This window comes from Balaenoptera borealis (assembly GCF_965194805.1).
Source record: "Balaenoptera borealis genome assembly, chromosome: 4".
NCBI classification, from domain to species: Eukaryota; Metazoa; Chordata; class Mammalia; order Artiodactyla; family Balaenopteridae; genus Balaenoptera; species Balaenoptera borealis.
The window spans coordinates 36,448,068-36,457,316 of record NC_138861.1 but is presented as its reverse complement, the minus strand read 5'-3'; the positions used below and the strand labels follow the sequence as shown (position 1 = coordinate 36,457,316).

The window sequence follows — 9,249 nt, the reverse complement described above, 5'->3', positions numbered from 1 at the left end:
TCCGCTGCAGACAGGCAGCGCGATCGATCTCCCCCTCGCGAAATCTCCGCGGCGGTGCCTGCCCGGGGGACGGGCAGGGGGCGCGGGTAGCTCGGGCCGGGCGCCCCCGTGCCTCCGTGTCACCCGGGCCGCGGCCGAAGTGGCGAGCAAGGGCACTCGCAGGCAGCCCGCTCCGCAAACATTCCTCTTTCTTTCCCCTTCCCGGTACGCAGGAGTCGACGCACAGGGCTTGGGTTGTGCTTTTTTTCCCCTTCCTTTAAAAAAAAAAAAAAAAAAAATGCCCCTGTGCAGTCCTTTCTTCGCCTGCCCGCTAGAGGTTCTGAGGATAATATCACATATGTAATATATATGCACATAAAATCATTCGCAGGCGGCTGGGTGTGTAGGGAAATTTTGTGCGAGGAAGGAGAAGGCGGCGGAGTCGGGGAGGGCGAGTTGGGAGGCTCCGCGCTGCGATTCACAGAAAACTCGCAGCAGTTGGTGGAAGTGTGTGCGTGCACATGGTCGGCCGGCCGCAGTTCCCAGCTCTTTTCGGGGGCGTTTGGGGGCAGGGAGAGGAGGCAGGAATCCTGGGGGGGCGTCGGGGGAGGCTTGCCCTGCTCGGACAAAATGGGCTTCAGTGTTCTCTGCGAACTTGCCCTTAGATGGCAACTTTGGGCGCTGATGAGCTTGTGTGCGAAAACCAGGGCGGTGAGGTTATTTGGTCATTTTCCTTTCTTCTTAAAAAAAAAATCTTGGCGGGGTGAGAGGGAGGGTAGGAGGGGAGAAGGGATTTATCTGCTCGGTTGTGACGGAGATGGAACGCCTTCCCTCCCGTTGTGGGTAGTGCAGTCGGGCAGCTGCAGCCTGCCCTGCTGGTGACCTTGACCCTGACCTCGTGCGACTACCCTCTCCGTCTGAGAGGAAATTCAGGCTCCATTTTAGCTCGTGTGTTTTGGTGGGCCTCTCCAGTGCGCTGGGGCCTGGTGATTAAGTTGTATTTTGAGAGTGGGCTCTCCCACCCTGTTCTCTAATTGAATACTGTTATCCACTCAAGTTAAAAAAAAAAAGAAAGAAAGAAAGAAAGAAAAAATCAACTCCTTCTCTCAGTCACATAAAGCCACTTTTACTGAAGTAAAAAGCAATTACCTTTTGGAAGCACCGTAAAAGTCCCTCCAGTTTTTAAAGAGAAGCCTAATTTGCGAAGCTTTCTCCACTTACCTTTGGTTTGAATGGACTTTTGTGGATGTGTGCTGCCTGTTTTAAGCATGGTTTACACATGTTTTGTGAGCAGTTTGCATTTGAGCTAAGAGCAATTTCTGGGCAAATGGTGTATTTTGCAATTCAGACACAGAAGCCCAAGGCTTGCTAAGTGCTGAGTGAGTCTTGAAAGAACTTGCAGTGGGGTGGACTTTGGTCAAATTAGTGTTAATTTGTATTTAATGTAGAATATAATTGTAGCCCTAAATTCCAGTTTTAATGCTAAGTTCTTTGTTTATTTGTTTGTTTATTTGTGTGTGGGGGGCAGCCGGATTTTTCTTTCCCTGGAGAACCATTTTGTATCAAAGTTAAAATATAGAGAGTTGGGAGTTGATTGCTCTAATAGACTGTCATCCTGAGTTTTTAAGAAGTTATATAGGGGCTGACTTAACATTTCTCCATAAAAGAAAGGAGTGATATGAGTGGTTTTCAGGGTGGGAAAGGTCAGAGGGGGGATGAGATGGGGAGGATTGCTTTTGAAACCGAAAAGCCTTCTGAGTAAATACAAGTGCTTAAAAGCCACTATTGATGTAACGTTTTTAGAATTTAGAGAACCTGTAAACACATTTAAGAAGTTCAAATTAGAATACAAGAAAAGAAACTTGTGATAACTGCATCTCTAGAAAATTTAAGATGCTTTCCACTTCCTCTTAGGTCCCCCCCCCTTGCCTGTGTACCCTTCCCCCCATAAACCATTGCTGCTAATAAACTCTTTCTATGTGTTATTAAATATGATACTAGCCAGCCACAGTGGGGAATCTCCAAAGCCCACAGTCCTCCCACCCTATAGCACAGACACCAGGGAACCTGGAAGTTCCACCCTCCAGTAGATTAGTCCTGGAAATCCAGACTAGCACTTGGTATTATCTGATACCAAGTCTGGGGTGAGCCTCAGCCCCTGGCACGGAGTCCCAGCAATTCCCCAGGCTGGGCTTCGTTCTGCTAAGGTTTCCTAGCTCCTTCTGTTCAACTAGACACCCATGGGACTGTTCAGTACTGAATTAGCTTTGGGGATGGGCGAGCCTTTAACCTGACACTACTAACCTAAGCGTTAGATTTCTGATTTAAAATTCTACACAGTCCTTTCCTCCTGGGCCTCTGAAGTAAGTGTGTGTGTGTGTGTGTGTGTGTGTGTGTGTGTGTGTGTGTTTGTTTTTGTTATGTGGGCCTCATACATATGCAGAAAAACAAATGGACTGTCCTATAGAATTGAATGGTGATCCTATTGGCTGCAAATCAAAAAGGCGAGCTGCACTAGCTTTCAGAGGTGACCCCCAACCAAGGGTGTTAAACCTAAACTATTTTTGAGAAGTGGATTTCAAAATTATTATTCAAAATAAAGCCTTTATTTCTTGGCCTAGAGCAGTAATTATCATTTTGGGATTTAAATACGACTCTGCTGCAGTTGATGGCTCTTTTACAAAAGTTCTTTCCATTAACAGGGTCCAATACCATGTTCCAAAAAAATGTCCTAGAGGTCCTTGGAGCTATACCATGTGCTTATCTTTAGCAGAATCCCGAACTGCAGCGTTTAAAAACGTTTGTCAGCCTGAGAAAGAGGAAGAGAGGGAAACTGATACCGTGACTGTTTGCCAGGCCTGGGGCTCAGCCCTTTGTGAACATCATTCCATTAGGGATCACAAACTGGAGAGGGAAAGGGGTGTGTTTGTTGCATCTGTAAAACCTTTGACCATCGGTGCCATCAGCACTTTTAAGATTTCCTCATTAGCTTCAACTTACCCCTAAACGGGTATGAGTTTAGATTCTCTTCTGTTTATCATTGGAAAGCTGCCCGATGCCTATTCCCGAGGGGGACCACAAAGGAAAAGTTCATAAAACAGTTGTTTTGTTATTCCAGTATTTTCACTGTTTACTCAGTTGTGGGTCAAGACCAGAACAGGTTATTGTGTTCATCATGAACAAAACTTTAAAAATTCTTTCTTGCTTTCTAGTAAAATTGGGAAACAAAATGACTGAAAAGCAACAGGATCCCTTATTTTTATATTTTTACGGGTCTTTATATGTCTGTTGAAAGATAGAAGGTAGAAGATTGAACTCTTTCCCTTACTTATTCTTATTAAATTTTTTCAGTGAACAGACAGTACCTCCTGACTAGGACAGGGACCATGGGGAAATTTTTAAAATCTGAAATAGAAAACTATTTCACTTCGGATGATTCTGGGGTACCACAAAGCAGGCTTGCTTGATGCTGGGCGAAAATGCCTATCTGTTCTCCTTAAAGAAATCCATGTATTCCTAATACAGTAAGTAGGGTCCACTGAACTTTGCTGTTAAAATAAGGAAGATAGCTCAAAATTGCATTCCTTCTAATGCTGCAAAATAGTTTCTAATAAAAAAAAAATTGATTTTTAATTTGTCTATGTGTTGCCATCTCGCTCTGGGGATGACACAGCTGGTGTGAATTGACAAGTCTCCTGCACCAAGTGTTAATAAATCACGTTGGGGAAGTATAAATTGGACAGCTTTTGGCCAGTGTTAGAGCTTGCTGTGCATTTGAGTTTTTAGAGTCTTTGAATGGCCTGTTAGGAGAGTTCCTAGGGAGGTGTGGAAAGTCTTGATCTCGCGAGGCTTATCAAATTAGATGGACAAAGGCTGTGGAAACAGCCAAGGGATCTTGTTGTACTGATGGAGTAACCAGGCAGGCTTCTCCTGGGGTCACAAGTTGGTTTAAAATACAAGGATTAATTAATTAATGTCAAGATGTCCTTGTAGGAAAGACCAGATTCGAAATGTGTAGGTAAAGCAGTTTATTTAGTAATCCCAGGAGTTCAGATTGTGTCTGAATGATTTCGTTTCCCCAAAGAGAAAAACTCATCCGGTAGCACTAACCCTGGTCACTTCGTGCAAAGTGGTGTCTTTGGACTCAAAAGATGATAAGGTGCGAAGGAAATGATGGTGGAGCCCAGATTGTCAGAGTGGAAAAAGTTCTCTTGGTTTCCGTGACTGGTCAGTCATGCCCTCTGTGAAAGCTGAGGGCAGCTTAGTCCTGGGAGGAGGTTAATATATCCTTTCGCTTTCCTCGTTTGAAGTTGCCTTGTCTCTCCTCCACTCTTCCTTTTTAAATATCTGCTGGAGTATTAGGACAGGAGGACCGAAAAACAAACACAACAGGCTGGAGCTCACCTCTCTATCCTGAGTGATGTGTTAGTAATTTTCTATAATTTAATCAGACTGATCGCAGAACAAGATAATGAGAGTGTGACCTACAAAATAGGACTTTTGGGGGCGTGAAAGGCTTTCTAGCAGAAGGTTTTTACAGGACCACGAGCTTTGTGGTGACGGCGTAGATTTTGACTTTCCTCTTATCCGAAAGAAATCCAGACCAGGCCTAGTGATGGTAAGACATGTGGGTTTTTTTTGTTTTTTGTTTTTTTTTTCCATCAGATTTCGTTACTGCTTTGGCCTCAGTAAAGGCACTCTAGAATCACATTTTAGAGATGCAGATTGTCAGTGAAGACGCTGTGTCCTGTTTCTTTTCTATTTCCTACTTTCTAGGTGTAGCTCAGTAACGCATACCATCTAGGACCATGTGTACAAAATACTTTATGGTTTATGGTAGCTGAAATGTCTTTTGTCATATTTTATAAGAAACTAATGTGCAAAGCATAAACCTCAGAAATAGCTAAGAGATTTAGTGGGCTGAAGTTTCTAGCTGCTTTCCCCCTTCTGTTTAGGAGCAAGTTTTGTACTTCTATCCTCCGTCTGTACATTACATTTTTATGATATTAGAGTATAGTATATATGTCTAGATGCTGAAGCAGGGACCTCTCAGATGGCTTTATCATTCCCCAAGGACCCACCTTGGGATAGAATCGCTGTAGTTACAAGGTAGTTTCATAAATTAAAATCAAACTTTGGCTTGATACTAATCTTTAGCTGCATGGGTGCATATTGCTGTTTATTTTATAAAAGTCAGCCTCACTGCCTGTGTACACACACACACACACACACACACACACACACACACACATACACAGAAGCTGCACTGTAGCTAATTTTATAAAATGTACAGTGATACACGCCCACGGTCTGAAATCAGCATGAGGCCTTTAGCCACTCTGTTTTTCACAGACTGACCCAGAGTTATAGTAAATGCAGCAGATTCTGTGTGCCTAAAAAGGATATTGTTTCCAGCCTCCCATTCCCTTCTTGTTAAAAAACCTCTACCACTGAAGCTCTCTCGAGTTCTTAAATGACTAAGGCTTAGGTACTCTTGCTTCTGTTTTTAAGAAATTCCAAATTCAGCCAAGTTCTATCTCCCAGCAAGGAAGGAATGCGTGGACCTTCTCCGAGGCTTGGGCCTGAAAAAGCCAACCCCAAAATAATCCCTCTCTCTCTCTCTCTCCCTCTTTCCTGTAATTTCTCCATGGGTCAGAAAAGTGGTTAGAGCCCCATTAGAAGTGAGTTGTGAAGGGAAAAAGATGAGGGCTGAGAGAAATGTGCATCTCTGGATGAATTGTTTTGAGTGCTCTGAAGAGGTTGGCTTTCAAAGGGGAATGGAGAAGCCCAGGGAAGATGGTCTTTTCCATGATTGATCATCAGCAGCCTGCTTATCTGTGCTTTCGAAACAAGCTACTGTACTTGAGGAGGGTGATAGATTTTTCTAAAGTTACATAGTGCCAGTGTCTTGGGTTGTCTGGTGGTATATTTTATTTATTTATTTACTTACTTATTTTTATTATTATCGGAGTATAATTGCTTTACAATTTTGTGTTAGTTTCTGCTGTACAGTAAAGTGAATCAGTTATATGTATACCTATATCCCCTCCCTTTTGGACCTCCCTCCTACCCACCCCCCATCCCATCCATCTAGGTTGTCACAGAACACTGGGCTGAGCTTCCTGTGCTTTATAGCATGTTCCAACTAGCTATCTATTTTACGCATGGTAGTGTATATATGTCATTCCTAATCTCCCAATTCGTCCCACCCTCCCCTTCCCCCCTCTGTGTCCACATGTCCGTTCTCTACGTCTGTGTCTCTGTTCCTGCCCTACAAATAGGTTCATCTGTACCATTTTCCTAGATTCCACATATATGCGTTAATATATGATATTTGTTTTTCTCTTTCTGCCTTACTTCACTCTGTATGACAGACTCTAGGTCCACCCACATCTGTACAAATGACCCGATTTCGTTCCTTTTTATGGCTAAGTAATATTCCATTATATATATGTACCACATCTTCTTTATCCATTCATCTATCGTGGGACATTTAGGTTGCTTCCATGTCTTGGCTATTGTAAATAGTGCTGCAGTGAACATTGTGGTACATGTATCTTTTTGAATTATGGTTTTCTCAGGGTATATGCCCAGTAGTGGGATTGCTGGGTCATATGGTAGTTCTATTTTTAGTTTTTTAAGGAACCTCCATACTGTTCTCCATAGTGGCTGTATCAATTTACATTCCCACCAAGAGTGTATGAGGGTTCCCTTTTCTCCACACCCTCTCCAACATCTATCATTTGTAGAGTTTTGATGATGGCCATTCTGACTGGTGTGAGGTGATACCTCATTGTAGTTTTGATTTGCATTTCTCTAATGATTAGTGATGTTGAGCATTCTTTCATGTGTTTGTTGGCAATCTGTATATCTTCTTTGGATAAATGTCTATTTAGATCTTTGGCCCATTTTTGGATTGGGTTGTTTGTTTTTTTGATATTGAGCTGCATGAGCTGCTTGTAAATTTTGGAGATTAATCCTTTGTCCGTTGCTTTATTTGCAAATATTTTCTCCCTTTCTGAGGGTCGTCTTTTTGTCTTGCTTATGGTTTCCTTTGGTGGTGTATTTTTAAAAGTTTTTGTTGTTGTTTTGTAACAAGAGAGAAAATATCATGTGATTTTTGCCCTCTTTTCACTATGTCTACTGTATACTGTACATCTTAAGTAAAAAACGGAGACCGTACATGCTTTTTAAGGTCATAGAGTAGTGGTCCAGTGTACAGGCTCTGGTGCCAAGCTGTTTAGATCTGAGCTCTGACACTAACTAGCTGTGTGACCTTGGGCAAATTACTTAACTTCCCTGTTCTCTGGTTTCCTCATCTTTCAATAGTGATAACAGTCCCTATATCATAGGGATATTGTATGGATTAATTGAATACCTATATAAATGTCAATATTATGTACACACACAAAGCCATACCTAATTAGTGGCTGCTTTGTAGAAAGAGCTCAAGAAAGATTAGCTATTATGAAGTATATGAAATGTTTCCATTTGCTTAGTGTGTGATTACACTATAGGCATATCTGACTCAGAACTTTTTGGTGATGTCTGTGTTTATTATTATTTTTAAAACTTTTCCATGTATCTCATAGAGTAAATAATAGGATACGGTAAAATTCTTTTATAAGGCTGTATAATAGGGCTTGACAAGTACTTGTTTCATAGGCCAACAATATTACTTTAGGCTTTTACTACAGGAACAAGTTCCTCTGTGTGTATGATTTGACCTGAATTATATCTAAATTGTGTAATAATCATATGAATTTTGACTGGGTTTTACTGTAAAGTGATGATAGTAAATCCACAGTCCCAGACTTACACTGAGATTCAAATGAGAAAATAAGTGTTTAATAAAAATTTATTTATTCATTAATTTACCAGTCAATCCACTGATTAAAATTACCCAGGGGAAATTTCTATTGGGTTTTCCATGTGTTACATAGGTAATAGTTCAAATTTTGCGCAGAAAGAAGGAAAGACAGGGTCTGCTGTTTCTAATTGCAGGGGACCAAACCAAGAGAACATTAGATGATTTAGGGGTTTTTTTAAATTTTAATTTTATATTGGAGCATAGTTGATTAACAATGTTGTGTTAGGTTCAGGTGTACAGCAAAGTGATTCCGTTATACATATACATGTATCTATTTTTCAAGAATTTTAGAAGAAGGATTGGGGTATGTGTGTGCTGTATGTGTGTGTTGTGTGTGTGTTATGGATGATATTAGAAGTCACAAGCTAGTGGCCTACTGATATGTTTTGCCCCATACAGTATGTTTAAAAACTCGAGACAGCATTTGGAAATGGTCGGTTTCACATACAAATCCAGATTTCCAGCTTCTTCTGAAAACTTGGACGAGCAAGCAGCACCAGGCCACCTCCCCACATGGCAGCAATCTGCTGCAGTCGGTGGCGGCTGTCTCCCTTCCCTGGCATGTGCTTGCCAGTCTGCCACAGTTCCTGCCCCTGGGCTGCCGTGTCCCCGTCTGCATGTACATCTGCCCACCCCCCTGAAGTGTCTTATCTCCCGGCCCCCACAGGCCGGAGTTTGGATTAGAAACTGTTCTATATTCCCCGATATTCTGTAATCTTTTAATTCATCACTGAAGCTAGGGTACGATAAACCACATCCTATGGAAGTATCAGGAATCTGTCTAGGGTCGGGATTAAGATCCTGGTACTAGATGCGTGAGCTCCATCCTGGCTGTCCCACATTTTGGCTGTGACCTTGGCAAGTTTCTGCACTTTTCCTGTTTTCTCATCTGTAAATTGGGAAAACGTTGTAGGTCCTATGGGGACAAAGTGAGTTCATCCATGTAGATATTTTGATTCGTGTCTGGCACATAGTATGTGCACAATAAATGCTGGCCACATTAAGACACTCGAGGTGTGAATTTCTTTCTTTTTTTTTTGTGAATTTCTTTCAACTAAAGATCTCAGTACTATTGCTTTAACTGTGCTGTGTAATCAGTCAATGACAACTGTTGTTGCCTATCAGTTTCAGATCATCATCAGCCAACCCAGTGGTTCTCTACCCTGGTAGCCCATTATAATCACCTGGGAGATTTTAAAAATACAAACACCCCCCAAGATTTAAATTTAATTGGCCCAGAGTGGAGTCTGGGCATGGACATCCTTTAAAAGCTCCCCAGGTGATACAAATGGATAGCAAGAGTTGAGGACCCTTGAACTAACCAGAACTCCCACTCTGGGCTGATGCCATGTCAGCCAAAAATAAAGGCATGATTTTGAGTCTGGGCAGCTTATTGATGA

At 42.0% G+C, this 9,249-nt stretch overlaps 1 protein-coding gene across 4 annotated transcripts in view; it reads left to right on the top strand.

The window, feature by feature from the left end:
- The window catches only part of ZNF827 (zinc finger protein 827), a 195,195-nt gene that overhangs the window by 20,535 nt on the left and 165,411 nt on the right, over nt 1-9,249 (top strand). The gene's annotated exons all lie outside the window — the stretch shown is intronic.